General features: G+C 32.8%; 1 long non-coding RNA gene across 4 annotated transcripts in view; it reads left to right on the top strand.

Annotated features, from left to right (window-relative positions):
- Positions 1-3,592: 3,592 nt before the first annotated feature.
- LOC107029847 overlaps positions 3,593-8,183 on the top strand; it is a 10,474-nt gene continuing 5,883 nt past the window's right edge. Inside the window, exons 1-4 of one of the 4 annotated variants that reach the window (XR_003580265.1) lie at positions 3,593-3,693; positions 3,992-4,934; positions 5,593-5,680; positions 6,408-6,885. This is a non-coding gene — a long non-coding RNA (uncharacterized LOC107029847). Of the gene's footprint in view, positions 3,694-3,875; positions 4,935-4,968; positions 5,230-5,592; positions 5,681-6,407; positions 6,886-8,183 lie in introns of those variants that run through there. The other 3 variants (XR_003580266.1, XR_001458083.2, XR_003580264.1) reach the window with 3 other exon arrangements.

The following is an 8,183-nucleotide window of genomic DNA, read 5'->3' as shown; positions in this document are numbered from 1 at the left end:
TTAGGCACCGATACATCGGTGATCAAGATGTTTCTATCCTTGGAAGATATATTCAATTAACCTCGGGTACTTGAGAGGAATAATTTTCCTAAGGGGACACCATGGGCCCGGTTTTCTTCTTTAAGAAAAATATTTTGTATATTGTTTCTATCTGTTTCTGGTTCTATTTTCTCTACTAGTTTAATTTTTGAGTTCTGAAAATACTCTTTAGACATTGTTGTTTCTGATCAAGTTCTTCAAAGTTTTTGTTCTAGGTATCTTAGGAATACAAGGTGAACAACAATCTTAAGGAAAATAATATACTGTTGGTATTTCTTATATTCTACTGATTGAGAGAAACAAATCATGGAAGTAAAATGCATTACTTCTCCAGAATTCGATGTTTTTTTACTAAGACCGAAGTGAAAATGTACTAAAAGAATTGGTGGTATTTTGTTAAAGGTTACACATGGTAACCTTCTTATTATTTATCCAAGGAGGAAAATACTTTCTAAAAGTCAAATATTTTATTATGTATTTCTGTGGAAAAAGATCTGCAAATCATATGATTTTTGAATTAATTTTCCTTTGCAAAAAATGATGCCTTTAAAATTCTTTAGTTTGCAAAATGAGAGATGCACATATTTGTTTAATAAAATAGTATGTCAAAATGTTATAGTTGGAAGACTATTTGAAAAGAAAAATATATTTATGTGATAATCTAAGAATATATTTAATTTTGTTTGGTGACTACGAAAAAAAACTTTTGTAGTTTTGTACTCCATGTGAAATTCGATTGTGTCTGATTTTTGTAGACTAAACTTTTTTGTAATTTTCTACTCCGGATAATTTAGACTATGTTATTAGTTTGAAGAATAAAGACTATGCTATGTATCCATTAACTGCTATCCTATGAAATTCAGTTGAAAATTCTTAATAGCATGTTTGAACTGTCATTGGTATAGGATGTATCGTTAGGGTGTGCCGAGTCAAGTCGCCCCCCCACCCCCTTTTTTTCCTTTGCAGAAAAGAGAGTAACAACCTGTTTATCCATGCTGATGTTTCACCGTTTGACACTCACATTTTTGTCTCGAATTTTTTGTAGTGCAAGAAACTGGTGTTTGAATTTGAGTCAGTGATTCTCGTAAATGCTGAACAGTTTATGGAACAAAATGACATATGTGCTAATACTTCATGCTTGTGAGCCTGCAGTAGATAAAGAGCAAGCATCACCAAGGAAGCAAACTTCATTGTAGTCTGCTTCTTAAGGAAAGAATAATGGTATTCATACTAGGTTGGGAACATATTTGTTGTGTATGTAAACAATTAAACAACATTAATGAAAATATAGTAAAATATGGATTAACTAGTATTTTACCCAACTTATTTGCTAGCCAATGAATTTTTACCATTTCAAATATGGGCGGTTGAACTATTACCCCATTTTATGTTAATCCATTTTCAACCTGCTCAAATTTGACTCAACCCACCCATTTGCCACCACTAGGCCTGTGCTATGGCAAGTTTTGACCCATTAAGACTTTGATTGTGCCTACATTCACTATTTTTTTAAAATTTTATTGGTGTGCCGCAAACGTGAATTATTTCGAGTTAATAATATATCATAAAATTCAAAATATTAAGAGAAGCTGATGTCTAAATTTGAGACTAATTAGAGTATATTTGAGTTGGTTGGGATTGAAAATAATTAGTTTACAATGTACGCTTTATTACATCAACAATGTATATAGATATATATACATAGTTATACATCATCTATAAACATACAATATTGATACATTGTATACACATATGACCATTTTATTGAAAATATTTTTTATTGCATGTAGCCTTGTTACATATGTGTAAAGAACCATTTTAAAGGCATTTTAAGCACCTTTATTGACATCAAAGTTCGGATTAGGGTTCAAATATTTTTTTTAAGAAAGGGATTCTCCAAAAGTTTGTTGCATTGTTGAGATAATGCCTTCTGTGTGACTCTAATAAGTAGAAGATCTCAATGTTCAACACATGAATGAGCAAGTGAGCTCCAAGATGTTGAATCCGTAACGTGGGGAAGAGGAAGAAAGGGATAAGAAGAGTATATTGAACGTCGTGTGCATATCATAAAAATTGAAACTAAGGGTCTAAAAGGGTTAGGCGTGTGCTTATCCCCACATATGTTATACCAACCAATATATGCTAGTGTAGTCCCACGAAATAGTATCCGGGGAGGGTAGAGTGTATGTAGAACTTATTCCTACCTCAGAGGTTGAAAGTTGTTTCTAATTACAACAATAACAAAGATAGTAACACAAGACATAAATTACAACAAAACAATACGATAATCGAGGACAAGAAAGTATATGAGAAATACTACCTCCATTACCGCCTTTGATGCATTTGCCTCTTCCGGCCAATTTTCTTTGAATTTATTCCTCCAGGCCAGAGCCCACCATGGTTGAAGCAAAGAAAACTCAGGAATCTCTCTCCATATCTGTACCTGTACATACACATTATGTGTGAAGGTGTGCATGATCAGAGTGATAATTGCAGAAGAAGACTCATGAGAGCTTTGACAATAGGTTGTCTCTATTAATTGTTAGAGTGGGTGAGATCTCCAAATCGGTTGGAGAATGGACAGGTTGCCAGAGGTGAAAGCAGAATTTTAACCTTATGGGTTGTGAATTTTGTAACGATAATTTCAAGCGTTAATAACATAGATAAATTTCTTAATACAAATACATTATTTGAACAAAAGTTACTGGGTTCAGCCGAATTCGTACCCTTACCCGACTTCTAGTTTTTCCTCTCCTGGTGGTGTATTTATATGCATTTGGACAATCCTCCCCCCTCCTCCCCGCCCCTCCCCTAATCCAAAAAGAATAATATTAGGAATGAGGACACATCTTAGATAATATTATGCTTTTTTTTGTCCTGACTGATATACATTCTATTTAGTTTAATGTTTAAGAAGTCCAATCCTATTTAGGTAGATACAAGATTAGTAATCTGATAAAAAAATCATAATAGTAAATATGTACCAATCTTGAGTATCAAGCAACAAGGATTCAAATCATAATTGTTTGTTGATACTCAATTGTTCCACAAAAGAAGAAAATAAAAGAAATTGAGGTTGTTTGCAAGTCCTACTATATTTACGATTACATTCTTTAGATTGGTATATTAGTTTGTGTGAATTTTTGGTTCATGTACTATATATATCTCCCTCTTGTCCACAATATATTAATTTCTGTGAATTTTTGGTTCTTGTACTATATATATCTCCCTCTTGTTTTTGTGGACGGCACGTGGTAGTACTATTAGTTTTTGGTTGAATGAGGATTTTTGTTTTAATGTTTGAAGTACATTTTTTTTACGAAAATGATTAAAATGCACTTGAACTATGCAAAATTAAATAACAACATAAGACATTTTTGTTCAATTTCGCATAGTTTAAGGGCATTTTCAACATTTTTCCGTTATCTTTATCCAACTTTGGTGATTCGGATATCATTAAGAGCCTACCAAGTGACCGGTGAGATAGCAACTAATATTATATATTATTCTTCTTATAATGGATGCTGCTCAATCTTACTCTGATGTTACAATTTTCAATTTTTTCTTATTTAGAAAAATATCCAGTATAGATGAATTTTGCTATTCTTTTGATGGTGTCGAATTAAGGAAGTTGTTGAATAGTGCTGTGATTTGGTATGTGATGCTAAGTGCTGTCATGCACTTTTGTCTAGATATTTTTGTTATGACTTTTGAATTATGTTTGCTGCAAAGTTCTAGATTATAGAAGATATTGTAATATGTGGTGGAGCTTAATTTAAGCACAAAATAGGAAGTCAATTTTCTGGATTTGACACTACTTTATGTATCTATATGTAGTAAGCTTTTGCTGAATTACAAGATTTTCTCCCTTTCTCCATATTATCTATCTACTATCATATTTTTCTTCTTTTTCTCTCCTTTAATTGACATCAGCCAAAAATTTATCTTTCAGGGACAGTGTATTTAGAGAAAAAAATACAACAAGATCACCTACCAAGTTTAACTTGTCCATGTCTCTTTCTGTTCAGTTTCCTTTCACATGGCTCTCTTATTTCACCCACTATCTTCAATGGAGAGAACTATCAAGTTTGGGCAGTGAAGATGAAAACATACTTAAAGGGTCTTGGATTATGGAAGTATATATGTTGATGAAGACAACGCTCCAGAACCTTTGAGAGCAAACCAAAATCTTCAATAGATCAGAAGTCATGAAGAAGAGATCGAGAAAAGGTGAAAGTTTGTATTGATAGAATCATGAAAATTGTCAATCAGATCACATTGATAGACAAAAAAGTAGAAGAGCAAAGGGTTGTTCAGAAAGTGATGGTGACACTTCAGGAAAAGTTTGAAGAAAAAATTTTCTCAATTAAAGATACTAGGATATGTCTCGTGTCACATTGATTGAATTATCCAATACTCTTCTAGCTTTGGAGAAAATGGAAGCTTTTAGAGAGGAAGAGAGTACAACTGAAATTGCTCTTGTGGCTGTTCAATTATCTAAAGCTCAATTCGATGGTGAATCAAAAAGGCAACCAAATGGGAAGACATGGTAAGGAAAAGACGGAGCAATATAACAACTGAGGGAGATATAGAATTAAGAACCGAGTATCCACATTGTCCCTATTGTAAAAATACCAATCATACATACTCGTTTTATTGGTGTAGTCCTAGAGTTCAATGCAAGGTGTGGAAACAGTTTGATCATGTGGATAAGGTGTGCAAAACAAATCAAAACCACCCGGCTCAAGTTACTGAAAATGTTGAAGATCATGAAGAGAAGTTGTTTGCTGCTTCTATTATTGCTGGAGAATGCAATATGGCAGCTTAAGATCATGATGTGGCTTGTTGATAGTTGATGCATGCATCAAATGACAACTGTAATACCCTACATTGAAGTAAGTTCATTTTTGTCTTTTGCTTTTGTTTAAAAAAAAGGAGAGGCAGATTATTTTTTTTTTTTTTAAATATATAATAGAGAGAATAGTGGGCTAAAGGCCCAAAGAAGCGAAGGGCTGCAGCAAATTTACAAAAAAGAAAAGAAAAGAAATGGAGCAGGGAGTAGGGATTGGGAAATCAACCTACAACATTAATAAAGGAATTTGAATAGATAGAGAAGAAAGAGGGGCAGTGCAAACCAAAGGGGTATACGCAGAAAGAAGAGAAGGATTCAACAAATTTAAACAGGTTGAGGTAAATCGTATTCCTTTACACCTTCACCTTGATCCATATCAGCCTTGCTACGATCCTTAGTAGCTTTGCCATGAGAAATTCTCAGTCTAGGTAATCTATTTGGGGTGCTGAAGTTCTATTACCAGAGACAACGAGTTAGACAGTAAGATGTAATTAGAGACAGAAGTAAATTAGATGACCAAGTTGTGAAAATTGGCCAAAGTTTGGAGATTATGCATCAGTAAAACTACTTATGAGTTGGATAATTATAATTTAGCGATTTGATGGAAAATGGAGTCCAAAAGAGTTGAAAATAATATTTATCTTAGTTTTGAATTAGTCTTAACAAAGAATTAACTCGAGATCCATGTCATATGATTGTAGATTGATCGAAGGAAGCCTCATAGATTTCTCTGCGAGTTTGGTACCTTAGTGATTTCTTTGACAAGTTTGGTGCATCAACACAAGTACTGTGAGTACTAATCTTACCACAATTGATATTTTATAATTTGCATGATTTTCACATGGTATATAAAGTAAATGTGTTACTGAACCTTTTGAACTTGCATTTGGGACAAGTCTATTACTGGATATGATATTATTGGATATGATACCGAAAATATTATTTGAGATGATCTCATTTTTCATAACATATGGTTTCTGTTATTGAAAAGGTTTTACACTTATTTGAGAAATAGTATTTTGGACAGGTAATTGTTAAACTTTGAAATGATATGATTTGATAAGCTTTAAATACTCTGTTCGATTTTGAAATACTTCTATTGATTACAAGAAAAATATAAATGGGAGTAGAACTTGATGAATCCCGTACCTAACGGTGGGATCGTTAGACCTGGTGCACCTTGTAATTACTGATTAATAATAAACTCCTTGCTAGTGGGATATGGAACTAGTATACTGTTACTGAAATCCCTCGAGTAGGGATCTACTAGTATGAATATTTAACTCCTTTACGAGAAGTTCACTTTTATTGGTTACTTCTTAAGTATTTATATTAATTTTTGCTTATATGAGGCACAAAAGATTGAATATTGTTTACGTTTCTGAAAGAGCATTATTTCATCATTATGATTATTGTACTACCATGTTTCCTAACTTGTTTCTCATAAAAATGGTCATGGTTATGTATTATTACTCACTGAGCTAGCGTCTCACTCCTCACTATATTTTTTTTACAGAGAAGACAGGTGACTTGGGCTTGGTCTATTGCTTTCAAGTTGATAATTTCCGGTGAGCCCCGCACTTATTCATGGATAAAAAGCTTATTAGTTGTTATAGACATTTGTTGGAATTCTTAGATTCGCTCCATAGTCATTTCTTTTATTAGAATTTATGAATATTCTTTCGTATTGTTAATTGGTTCTAGTATGAGACTTATGTTTTGGTGTTGGAATTAGTACTTTTACTCTTCGAATAGTTTATTGATGAATAAGGTGGAAAAAGATGAGATTGGTTGGCTGCGTTATGGATTTCTGTTACAGGAAATTTCACGGATAGGCCCAAAAACAGAGGAAACTCTGTCTGATTTTCGTAGATTTCTTGTTAAGGCTTGCTTTGGAACTCTTCTCCTTAGAGCCGGTCATGATTCTAAATTGGATCGTGACAACAACTTACTTGAACATTTTTGAATAGATGAACAAAAATTATTTCTCCAAAGTCATACTTGGAGATGGAAAGGGAAAAGGAGCAGTAGCTATTCAAATTTCCTAAGCTATGAAGCTTATATTTGATGTATTATTTGTTCCTAAATTTAGCCAAAGTCTTCTCAATGTTGTCCAATTGCTTGATAAATATTATGGCCATGTTATTTAAAGATAAATATTTGTTCATTTTGCTCTCAGTCAAAATGAACAACAAAAGCTTCCCTCTTGATTGAAAACACACTCAGATAGAAGTTTATGTAGACATACAAGATGAAACTTATGTTTGGCATAAAAGGCTTGGTCAAATCAATTCTTGATGCAAATAAGAAACTTGGGGCAGATATGCCATCTATGAATGAAACCTCTAATGTATGTGGAGTTTGTCAAATTGGGAAGCTAAGTCAATAATCATTTCCTAAAAATCAAGCATGGAGTGCTACTGAAAATCTCAAACTAATACTTACGTGTGTGAACATATGATCACTCCTTATAAAAACAACAAATATTTTCTTTTATTCATTATGACCTTTTGAGATTTTGTTGAGTTTACTTTCTGAAACATAAACCTGAAGTATTTGTTGTGTTTCAAAGGTTTAAAGCAACTGTTGAAAACCAATGTGGCTCTTTGATAATCTTAAGGTCTTATAATAGGACCGAGTTCACTTCCAATAAATTCAAGGATTTTCATCATAAACCAGGAATTCGTCATCAAATTACAGTCCCTTAAACTCCACAACAAAACGGTGTAAGTGAAAGAAAAAATAGGTCCATTATGAATATAGTTCGGTGTCTTCTATTTGAGAAAGCCCTGCCTAAGGTGCTATGGGCTGAAACTGTCAATACCACTGTCTATCTTCATAATAGATTGCCGACGAGAGAGCAGTTGAAGGAAAGACTCCATACGAAGCATGGATTGGAACCAAGTCATCGTTATCTTAAAGTATTTGGTTGTATATTTTACTCGTATATTGCTGACATTAAAAGGGATAAACTTGATCAAAGAGTTTATGTTGGCATATTTGTGGGATAAAACAACACTTCTAAAGGCGATAGGTTTTTAATTTATATTTCACAACAAATACATGTAACAAGAAGTGTTAAATTTGATGAGGATGTTTCATGGGGCTGGAAGAAGATGGTTTTTTTTCTTTACCGATAACTAATCAAGAACAAAGTGTCCAAAAAGAAGAGTTGATTCTAGAGGAAGAGGAGAAATCTAATGATTTTGTAGTAAGAGGTACTAGATCCATTGAAGATATATATATATATGTATATATATATATATATATATGTATATATATATATATATAT

This window comes from Solanum pennellii, chromosome 9 (assembly GCF_001406875.1).
Source record: "Solanum pennellii chromosome 9, SPENNV200".
Classification (NCBI taxonomy): Eukaryota; Viridiplantae; Streptophyta; class Magnoliopsida; order Solanales; family Solanaceae; genus Solanum; species Solanum pennellii.
This window is presented reverse-complemented; position numbering and strand designations above follow the sequence as displayed.